The following is a 10,006-nucleotide window of genomic DNA, read 5'->3' as shown; positions in this document are numbered from 1 at the left end:
AAAATATACACTCCAACACAATAAATACCACACACAAAATAGCATACAAAGGGGCACTTTACTGGGCACAGGAAAAAGAAAGGTGTGTATGAGTGGGAGGGTATGTCTACACTACCACCCTAGTTCGAACTAGGGTGGTTAATGTAGGCAACCGGAGTTGCAAATGAAGCCCGGGATTTGAATTTCCCGGGCTTCATTTGCATATTGTCGGGCGCTTCCATTTTTAAATGTCCGCTAGTTCGGACTCCGTGCCCGCGGCTACACGCGGCACGAACTAGGTAGTTCGGATTAGACTTCCTATTCCGAACTACCGGTACACCTCGTTCCACGGTAAAAAAAACTGCCATGTTCTTTCAATTTACTTTTGAAAGTAAATCTAGATGCAGGTAAAGGTTTTTTAAAAAACGGCCACTTTTTTCGAAAAATCCCTGTACTCTAGACACACCCATAATGTTCAAATCACTTTAATTCTTTTATTAATACAAACTTTTCCCTTAATTTGTGAAAAGTACAATCATTTAGATAAAGCATATACATTTTTATTTTATTTTTCCGCCCCATCCCTTCAAAAAAATTGAGTTAAGGTCTCAAGCAACACCAGGAATGAAACACTTGAAAAATTTAGAACATGCACTCTGGATGCGAACATATAGACTTCCAGATGAAGCTGTCAAGTGGAAAATGAATGGCATGAGGAAATGAGGGTGCTCATGAAAAAAATTTAAAAGAACCTTTACCAGGGATCGCAAAATGGTCTACCTGAACACCACAGAGTAGATGGGAGCAACTGCTCATGACAGACAGGGATGAGAGAGTCTAGTTTCTGCTCTATGTGCTAACATTGATGTAAGAACTATGTAGTAATAATAAAGACAAATAATCTACTATATATTTGAGAGAGTTTGCCTATCTGTGTGTCTGTCCCTATTGATGATTAAGTGAATGATAACTGACTTTGTAATTCTGAATGATGAACTACTAACCAAGGATAGAACCATCAAGGAGAGTAAAGAGATTTTATATAAGTTCAGAAAGGAGTAAGGACCTCTCTGTGAGCTAAGTGTTATGTGGAACGACCATGAAGTCATCCAAAGTTGGCCAAAAGATCACATCACAAAGGGGGCTATGGAAATGTAACATGTAAAAGTAGATTGCTGGCCAGAACTAAGCCAGCAGATGTTGAGCATATGGCTGAGCATGTCTTACACAATCTGTTGTGGTATAGCATGTTTGAAACGATACTGAAAATGTCCAGCAAACGTTGTGAGAAGTCATAAAGGAGATGCCTCATTTTCCCATTGGCTGATGGGAAGAGATACAAACTGTACCCTAGTTGGACATTTCAAACTTTGTCAGAAGCCTAGGTCACTTCTTTATCAGCCCTCAGCAGCTTTGTCATAAAGAGCAACCGACAGAAATTGTTCAAAATGCTCTTTTTTGTTCAACATAGTGCTCCCTAAAATCAGACATCTGGAGGAAAGAGACTGAGTAGGACGGTTGTCGCCAAGCCTGAAAGAATGCCTCTTGCCTGGTAACAGCTAAAGTCGGGAGGACAAGCTTGGAGCATCCTGGAGATCTTGGACCTCATCAAGGTGTGGGGCTGCTTCAATGGGACCTGGAGGCAGAGAGCAGCCAGATGCCTCTTGTGGCTCTCTGCTCTGGGCACCAGTGGGATGAGGAGGCCTATTAGAAACTGGCCAATGGGAGCTAAGAGATTTTACTAGGATTGGGAGCAGCAAAGCCTCCCCCTCCCCTGACTCCCAGGGTAGAAAGCCACAAGGAGAAGACAGACATTTTGAGCAGCCTAGGACTGCAGCAGTCAGGGAACCTGCCTCAGGATCCTGAACAGCTGCTGGCTGTGAGCCTCCTAGGTAAGCAATTGCCAGCCACAGCCTGCCTCTGGGATCCCTGCCCTTCCTTCCCCCCCAGTTCCCTGCCCCAGGTCACCATCCAAACCCTCTGCACTCTCGTCCTCTCTTCTCTGAGGCCACATGTCCCTCCCAAACCCTGCATCCCCTCCCACATCCCATACCCCCTTCTGAACCCAACAACCCAAGCCTCTGCCCCAGATCAGAACTCTCTCCTTCACCCAAACTCCTGCTCAAAACCTACATCCTCGCCAGCACTTCAGTCTCCTAACCTGATCTCCCTTTCTGCACCCAAATTCCATCTCAGACCTCTCACTCATTCCATAGAAAAATGTGTCTCTTGATGATTTACCAAAATCTTGGAGTGGCTCCCCATCCAAAATTACTGCCCTTCCCTGAACTAAAGTCTTGCCACTGACAAACACCCTATTAACCCTTCCTTTTGAATGCTACCTGAGAAGATTGGCATAAACTCCAGAAAGTGATCAAGAAATACCTTCAGTGAATCACCTGCATAGACGGTCTCAAGAAAACAGTCATTGCAACTATGCAACTGAATTGGAGAACCCACCTTCTTTGTCAGTTTCAACTAATAAATAGAAATTATATATATAAGTGATAAATTGGTTTCATTAATTTCTTTTCATGCAGTCTGACCTCAAGTTAAAACTCTCTGAATTACTAAAATTAATGTTGCATATTAATATTTTAGTAGCAAGTTTACTTTAATTTGTCTAGAAATTACATTTAAATGCTGACTCATTTGAGAGCCTGGTGGCTGGAGAAACTCATATCAAATAACTAACCCTACTCCTATTGGTAAGAGGAAACTGCACTTCTTTTTGTGAAACCCTTAGGTGAGATCGACACTAGACCTAGAAGGTCTGCTTAAGGTATGCAACTCCAGCTACGTAGAATACATAGCTGGGGTTGGCTTATTTTAAACTGAGCTTGGTGGCATCCGAAGGGAGCAACTGCAGGGTGTAGACGTGCCAGCTGGAGCTGCCCTCAGCATTCAGTTTAGCGGGTCTATACTAGGTCAGAACGTTGATCTCTGGAGTGGCAACTGTAGATGTGCCCTTAGGATGTGTCTAAACTACATGGCTTTGTCACCATAGTCATGTAGATTAGTTTACTAGACATACCCAAATGAAGCCACAATTTAAATAATCACCGCTTCATTTAAATTAAAATGGCTGCCGCACTGTGCCCATCAGCTGTTGTTGGCTCAGCGCTGTAGTCTGGATGCTCCGTGGTCGACATCAAAGGCATTTGTCAACCTCCCCGGTATGCCTCGTGGGATGAGGTTTACCAGGGAGGTCGACAAATGCCTTTGATGTAGACTGTGGAGCATCCAGACTACAGCTCTGAGCCAACAAACAGCTGATCGGCACAGCACGGCAGCCATTTTAATTTAAAGGATGCGGCGATTATTTAAATCGCTGCTTCATTTGGGTATGTCTAGTAAACTAATCTACATGGCTCTGGCGACAGAGCCAAGTAGTCTAGACATACCGTTCGTGTTTCAAAGAGTTGAGCTTAAAAATCTCACAGACTGTACTCAAGCAGCTTCTTGGACAAAAGGAGGAAGTCACTTTGATTTGTTTGGTTAACTGAATATTTTAACGTTATTTGAACCTAAAAGAGTGAAATTCTGAAGAAATCTTAAAAGCTTCAAAATTACCTGATATTATTTGGGGTTGTGATGTCATGCATGTATGAATGACAAAGCATATCTTTGAAAAAGGTAATTATGACCCAACTTGACATTGTTTGATAATGAAGTTACTTGTCTACATTTCAAAATTCTGCTTTAGAACTGTTTGAACTGTGTCATGAGCCTTCCCTACACTGGCATACAAGACAGTTTGTAAGTAAACATCGATCTATATTTAATGATCCGTAGATCTATAGAGGCACCAATTTCACCTGGTCAGGTGAAATTAGCTAGAATAAAAGTTTGCCTTTGTAACAAGATTATGTTAAATTGTTAACTGAAATATTTTATCTCTCAAATTGTAATATCCCATGCTGAGTTCAATTTTTTACATTGTTCAAAATATAGTCTAAACATCTTTACTATGTTTTCTGTAATTTGATTGATTGAAAAGCTATTTTAGCTAATAATAATTTTCCTGTCTTTTCTTCAACTAGGAAACACAGAGCCAAAGAACAGAAAGAAACCTACTGTAGATAATTGGTTAATTGCATAATTTGACCAATTTGTGTTTTACAACTTACTTGAGCTCTGGCTTGGGCCCATTTAACCAAGCTGTTTGATACTGATGATCCCACAGGATATTTCTTTAATTTGGAGAAGATGACTGTGGACTGCCAGCAGAATCATATTTTCAGGCTGCCCAGTGCCCGACTGACAACGCTGTGGATCTGGAAAGCAGCTGTTTCATTCTACAATACTTTATTGTAGCCTGGAGATCTGCAATGGCATCTGGATGACCCTCTCTTCTCTCATGAACTATCAGATACATGTAACTTGGACCACAGACGCTGATTCATGAATACCAGGATAGGAAATACTAGAAAGGCTCATGATACCAGGGTGCTGATGAACTCAGGATTATACTTGAGAGGGGATGAAGAGACTTTTTTCCTCCAGAAACAATATTGTTCTCTATAGTGTGCCTGTGTCAATTATTATTTTGGAGAACCTGCCCCTAACTTCATTCATTAAGTCATACTCCAACTTGAGTAATCCTGGAGAAAAGATATTCAGCTAGAAACTTCAGTTTGGTCATGAAGTGCACATTTGGGAAGCTTGATGGTGCTGCCTAGGTACCATCTGGATGCCAATGTGGTCAATACCTTTTATATAATGGGAGCCTGTGGCATTTGTGAGTGCTTCTGTCCCAAGTGGTTTGCAAATTGATTTACAAACCATGTGCCATATGTTCATACTAAGAAATCAGTGATGTCCTATCTTGGCATCAGGGAATGACACTTGCCTGTGTCAAGGGCCACCCTCACATCCCAGACAGCTGCTGGAAAAGCACATGCTGGGACAGTAGCACATGTTGGAAGGCTTCATAGCTTGCTGGGCGTGTTCTTCTGCAGCTGAAAGTCATTGGCCTTCTATTCCTGTGAAATTTCACACATTGGTTAACACCAGGGGATAGGATTTGTGTTGTAGAAGCTGGTGTCAGAGTAGTAATGCAGTCATTGTGAAATGATTTTGTTCAGGCATGGGCAATAATTTTTAGTGTGGGGGAGGGGCTATTCCATGATTTTGGGAAATGGTCAAGAGATGCACTTTTCTTGGAGGAGGTGCGGGGTCTGAGATGGAGGTTGGATTGTGATCTGGGGCAGAGGCTTGGAGTGCAGAGTCTTGGAGGGACCTGAGGAAGAAGAAACAGAGGGTACAGAAGGTTTAGATAGTGACCCGGAGCAGGGAGTTGGGCGGAGGGAGAGGGTGTGGTGTCAGAGGCAGACTGTGGCTGGGAGGTGCTTAATTAGGGGACTCCCAGTCAGCAATCGTGCAGGACCTCAAGGCATGCTTCTTGCCTGTTGCAATTCCAGGCTGCTGAAATTGGCTGGCTGCTCCATGTCACTCTCTGCTCCAGGGACTGAGGGTAGGGAAAATTTTGCTTTCCCCTCCCCTAGAAAAATCTCTCAGCTCCCATTGACCAATTTCCATGAAGCCTCCTCTCCTCTGGCACTGGGAGCAGAGAGCCACAGGGAACAGCTGTTCTGTGTGAACAGACACAACCCCCAACCCTCTCAAATGCCCTCTCAGCTACAGTTTGAGCAAGTTTCCTGTTATGCTGAGTAGCTGTGTTTAGAAAGTCCCCAATAATGTTAGATGCTTGTTAAAACCGTATGAATATGTAACCTGTCAGTGTATGCATGATGAAGTATGAATGAGATACAGCCAATCATAAAGCAGAATAGTATGTAATATCTTTGATGGCTGTCTACAAAGTACTTAAATGGATGTAACCTGTTGCCAGGTGGAGTCTTTTGTCTTGGAAAGATGTAACAGCACTCAAAGCTCGAGAGTGGACTGGAAGCAGTAGAGCCCTCCTGTGAATCTCAAGGGACCTCAGGGAATTCTTCATTATCTCAAGGCCGATCTCTGAGGAAACTATGGTCCAGCCAGTCTTAGCCACCTGTGAAATCGAAACCAACTCTTGCCGCCTGCAGTCTGCCTCCAAACTATCAGCATGAATGTGATGTGTATGTGAGAGTATTGCCATGCCATTAAGAATCTGTACTAATAAAACAAGTTTCAATACTGCTCAAGTTCACCCTTTGTCTGAGCTTTTTTCTTGACTGATTCCAAGGACAGGCAACACTGTGCCTGAGGGTCCTGGTAGGGTGCCTCATGGGCTGGACTGGGCAGTTTGCAGGCTTGATCCAGTGACTAGGCAGACTGGATCCAGCCCATAGTCCTTAGCTTCCCTGTCCCTGCTTTTGTCTTAACTGTTCACACTTGTCTAGGAATTTTTGGTATCCAGAGCACTAGATGTCTCTTAACAACCTCATCAACATTTTGTATGGGACTGGAAAATGCACCCATTTTTGTAATCATTCTTTCTCAGCATTGCTAACTAATCCTAAAGCTGCAACTGGTTATGGATGGGGATTGGAAGTGTTGAGTGGAAAGAGGGACCAATTAATCAGTGAATAGTGACAGATGCCTTTATTGTTATTTTAATTGTTTCATTTTTCTTCATATGAACCATGCCATAAAGACCCGTTTTCTATATTATGATTTCTTCTGCTATTAAGAAAGAGCACTCATTGCACTGTCCTTCCCCCATGCATGCATATTTGGATATTTCTCATCCTGTGGCAGTTGTGGATGTGAGACAGAGAGAAAAGTGATTTCACTCTGATAGCACCAGTTACCTCATTCTAATTCATGTGCTCAGAATTGTGGGGCCCAATGCTGAACTAGGAAATATCTCACTTTGATTCTAAGGAAGGATGGGGAGCACACACAAGTCTGGAAAACTTTAACATTTATTAAAATTACTCTATGAAATGTGTACTTGAAATATTTTTAAAAAGAAATGTAAACCACAAAATATAATGGGACTGCCAAAGGTGAATGTCTTTGCAACCATCTCCTTGATTTCCCCCTTATGGGGAGGGAAGGGAAATGATGGGGAAACTATTATTGTGGACAAACAGGGACATTGCCTGCACGAGGTTTGGAGGTAGGCACGTGGTGGGGTCTAGGACTTCTGCAGGCTCATCATTCCTGACCGAATACTCAGGAGAGTCCAGGTTTTGAATGCTGGTGGAGGATGTGGTTCCAACAGTCCTTCAACTTCCTCCTGATCACTCGGGTCTGGCGAGGAGAGGGATGTGTTGGATCCTTCACCTCAGCAACAGCCTGGGCAGCAGCCAGAGGAAAAAGAAGAGGGGAGGAGGTGGTGGAGTTAGTTCTCAAGCAGGTGCAGTGGCCACTGCAGAAGGGGGACCCTGAACTCATTCATCCAACAATTCTATCAGTTCATCATTGTCTCGTCTTCCTGACAATTAGCCAGATTCTCCCAGGGGTTCAGGAACTCAAACTGCTCTTGGTTTCTTCAGCCCATGCCAATGAACATGCCCTTCAGTAGTCTCTGTCTTCTTTTACTCTCTTTGGGATGCTGTCCTTCCCTCTTGGTGGCACGGTTTCCCTTCAGGCATTCAAAGATCATGGTAGCATTCCCCCTCCCCCCTTTAGAAGAAGCCAAGAAATTTCCCCCATAACATACATGATCAAAATACCTGCACTTTTCAGTGCTCCAGGAACATGACTGTTTTACTACCCTTCATTCTCACATTACTTTTGACCCATAAAGAAGACACTGAGTCTATGAATGAGTAGACTCCACACCAGTACTAATGCTTTAAACATTTTAAATATTTACAGCATCTCAAGGAAGGTCTGGGGATGCTGGGGATTGTAGTTCCTTCCAGGAGTTGCATTACTGGTTTGTAATTTATTCTTTAAAGTCTGGCCAACATTTGGAGAACATCAGTGATTCCTGTAAGCTGTGTGCTTCTGCGGCTGCTCAGGAGAGATTCAAATGCTGCCCAGCTGATTAGTAGCTAAGTCTTTTGTTTCTACTGATGCCTATTTGCACATGCCTTGGTGCACACAATCATTTTGCATGTGTATAGAAAAAATATGCACATGGATGGAAAAGATTAGAGGGATCATTTGCAGAAAACAATTGTTTTCAAGGTCCTAGAATGGAAAAAGAGAGGTGGCTTTCCTCTGCTTTCCAGGGGAGGGAATGATCCAGCAATCTGTTCTAGAGAGATGTTTTTGCTCGTGGTCATCTCTCTACATCCTGCTCAATGAAGGGGTTTGGTCAGCCATGAAAGTGAAATTTGCTAAAATATTGTTACAGAACTGTGAGGCATTCAACAAAAAAAAGATTATGTTCTTAAGAAGCAAACAGTGATGCAAAAGGAGAGATATTTCATTTACAGTATCACCAGAAAATCCTGCCCACATGTGAGCATAATAAGGGTACAATGTACAGGTAAAGAAAGAGACAGCCGAAACTTTATTTGGTTTCCTGAAGTTTCAGATAAGCATCACAAGCCCACAAGCTGCTGTTTATCCAACTGCCAGACCAAATCCTTTTCCCATCTCTATTTCCCCCGGCTTGAGTACTCTCACTCAGGCTATGTCTACACTGCCATTCTTTTTCAGCAGAAGATATGCAAATCACACTCTCATTTGCATATCTTCTGCCGGTCCTTTTTGCAGAAGAGGTTTTGCCGCTAAAAAGCCCCACATAGACAGGGCCATTTGTCAGAAAAAAAACCATTTTTCACAAGATCCTGTAAACCTCATTTTTTGAGGAATAAGGGAACTTGAGAAAAAAGGCTTTTTTTTCTGACAAATGGCACCGTCTACATGGGGCTTTTTAGCGGCAAAATCACTTCCACAAAAAGGATCGGCAGAAGATATGCAAATGAGAGCGTGGTTTGCATATGTTCTGCCAAAAAAACTATGGCAGCATAGACATCACCTCAGTGTGGTGAGAAACCAGTCACTATCTCTGCTGTTACTAAGTCACTTACAAAATTTACAGATAGCTAACTTTGGGTCAGTATTGGAATTCAGATTTTGTCCATCTGATGATTAGAGCAAAATATTCAACCAAGAGCCAAAGTGAACTCAAAATGGCCTAGCTTTGAGCAGTTAAACTTGGAGAGTTCTTTTTCATGTGAAACTTCCATCTATACATTAATGTTTAATTTGTGTAATTTAATGCATACATCATTGTTTTATTTAAGCCAGATGTGCAAATGTTTTTAATGGTTGCTGCATTCACATCTTTGCAGTTACATCTCCCAAAATATCCTGCTTTCATTTCACAAAGGCTGCTGAGATAAGTGTTTTGGTTTTTTTAATTAACTATCTGTTTACTGAATTTTATATGGTGCCTGGATTTTAAACTGCTGTGCCTGTTTCCCAGTTTAATTAATTCATCCTGGATCTTGACACACATTAAATAATGAACAATACTTCCTTTCATGTAGAGATGTGTTATTTCAAGCAGAGATGAGGAGAGGATACTGCTCAATTGGTAATGCTCCAATATCTTTTTGTGTTGGTGAGCATTCTGAATTAACAGGGACTCCATTTTTATATCATTGTCAGATGTAAGTATGGCATTTTGCAAGGTTTACTTTAGCTGTAGTGCAGAGCTACCTGAAGAGTTCTATTGGGCTTTATGCTTGCAATCAAATATTGTGTGGTCACTCTCTCATGTCTCCCTGATCCGAGTCCATTGAACCATAGTGGAGAAGCCCTAAAATTAGCACTGGATGTGCTGTACTCATTGTCATTTTGAGAATCATAAGGAAGCTGCATGGTGGAGGAAAATGGTTTGTGTGCTGCTGCTACTGATTTCCTTGAATTTGATACATTTGCCTTCTCCGGTGAAAAACAAAACAAAAAACAAAACAACCAGGGAGCTGTGATGCTGGCCAATGCTTATTTCATATTAACTGGTTCATTGTTAATACTTAAGATCAATGGATATTAGAGATGGTTTATTTATGTAGGGCAAATTGGGAGACAAAATAGGACACAGGAAGAATCTGTCTAGCTGCAGACAAAACAGAACAATTCAGGTAGCTCAGTGGTAATGAGGCTATTGCAGGAA

Source organism: Pelodiscus sinensis, chromosome 1 (assembly GCF_049634645.1).
Source record: "Pelodiscus sinensis isolate JC-2024 chromosome 1, ASM4963464v1, whole genome shotgun sequence".
NCBI classification, from domain to species: domain Eukaryota; kingdom Metazoa; phylum Chordata; order Testudines; family Trionychidae; genus Pelodiscus; species Pelodiscus sinensis.
The sequence above is the reverse complement of the archived record's forward strand: the minus strand, read 5'-3'. Positions refer to the sequence as shown.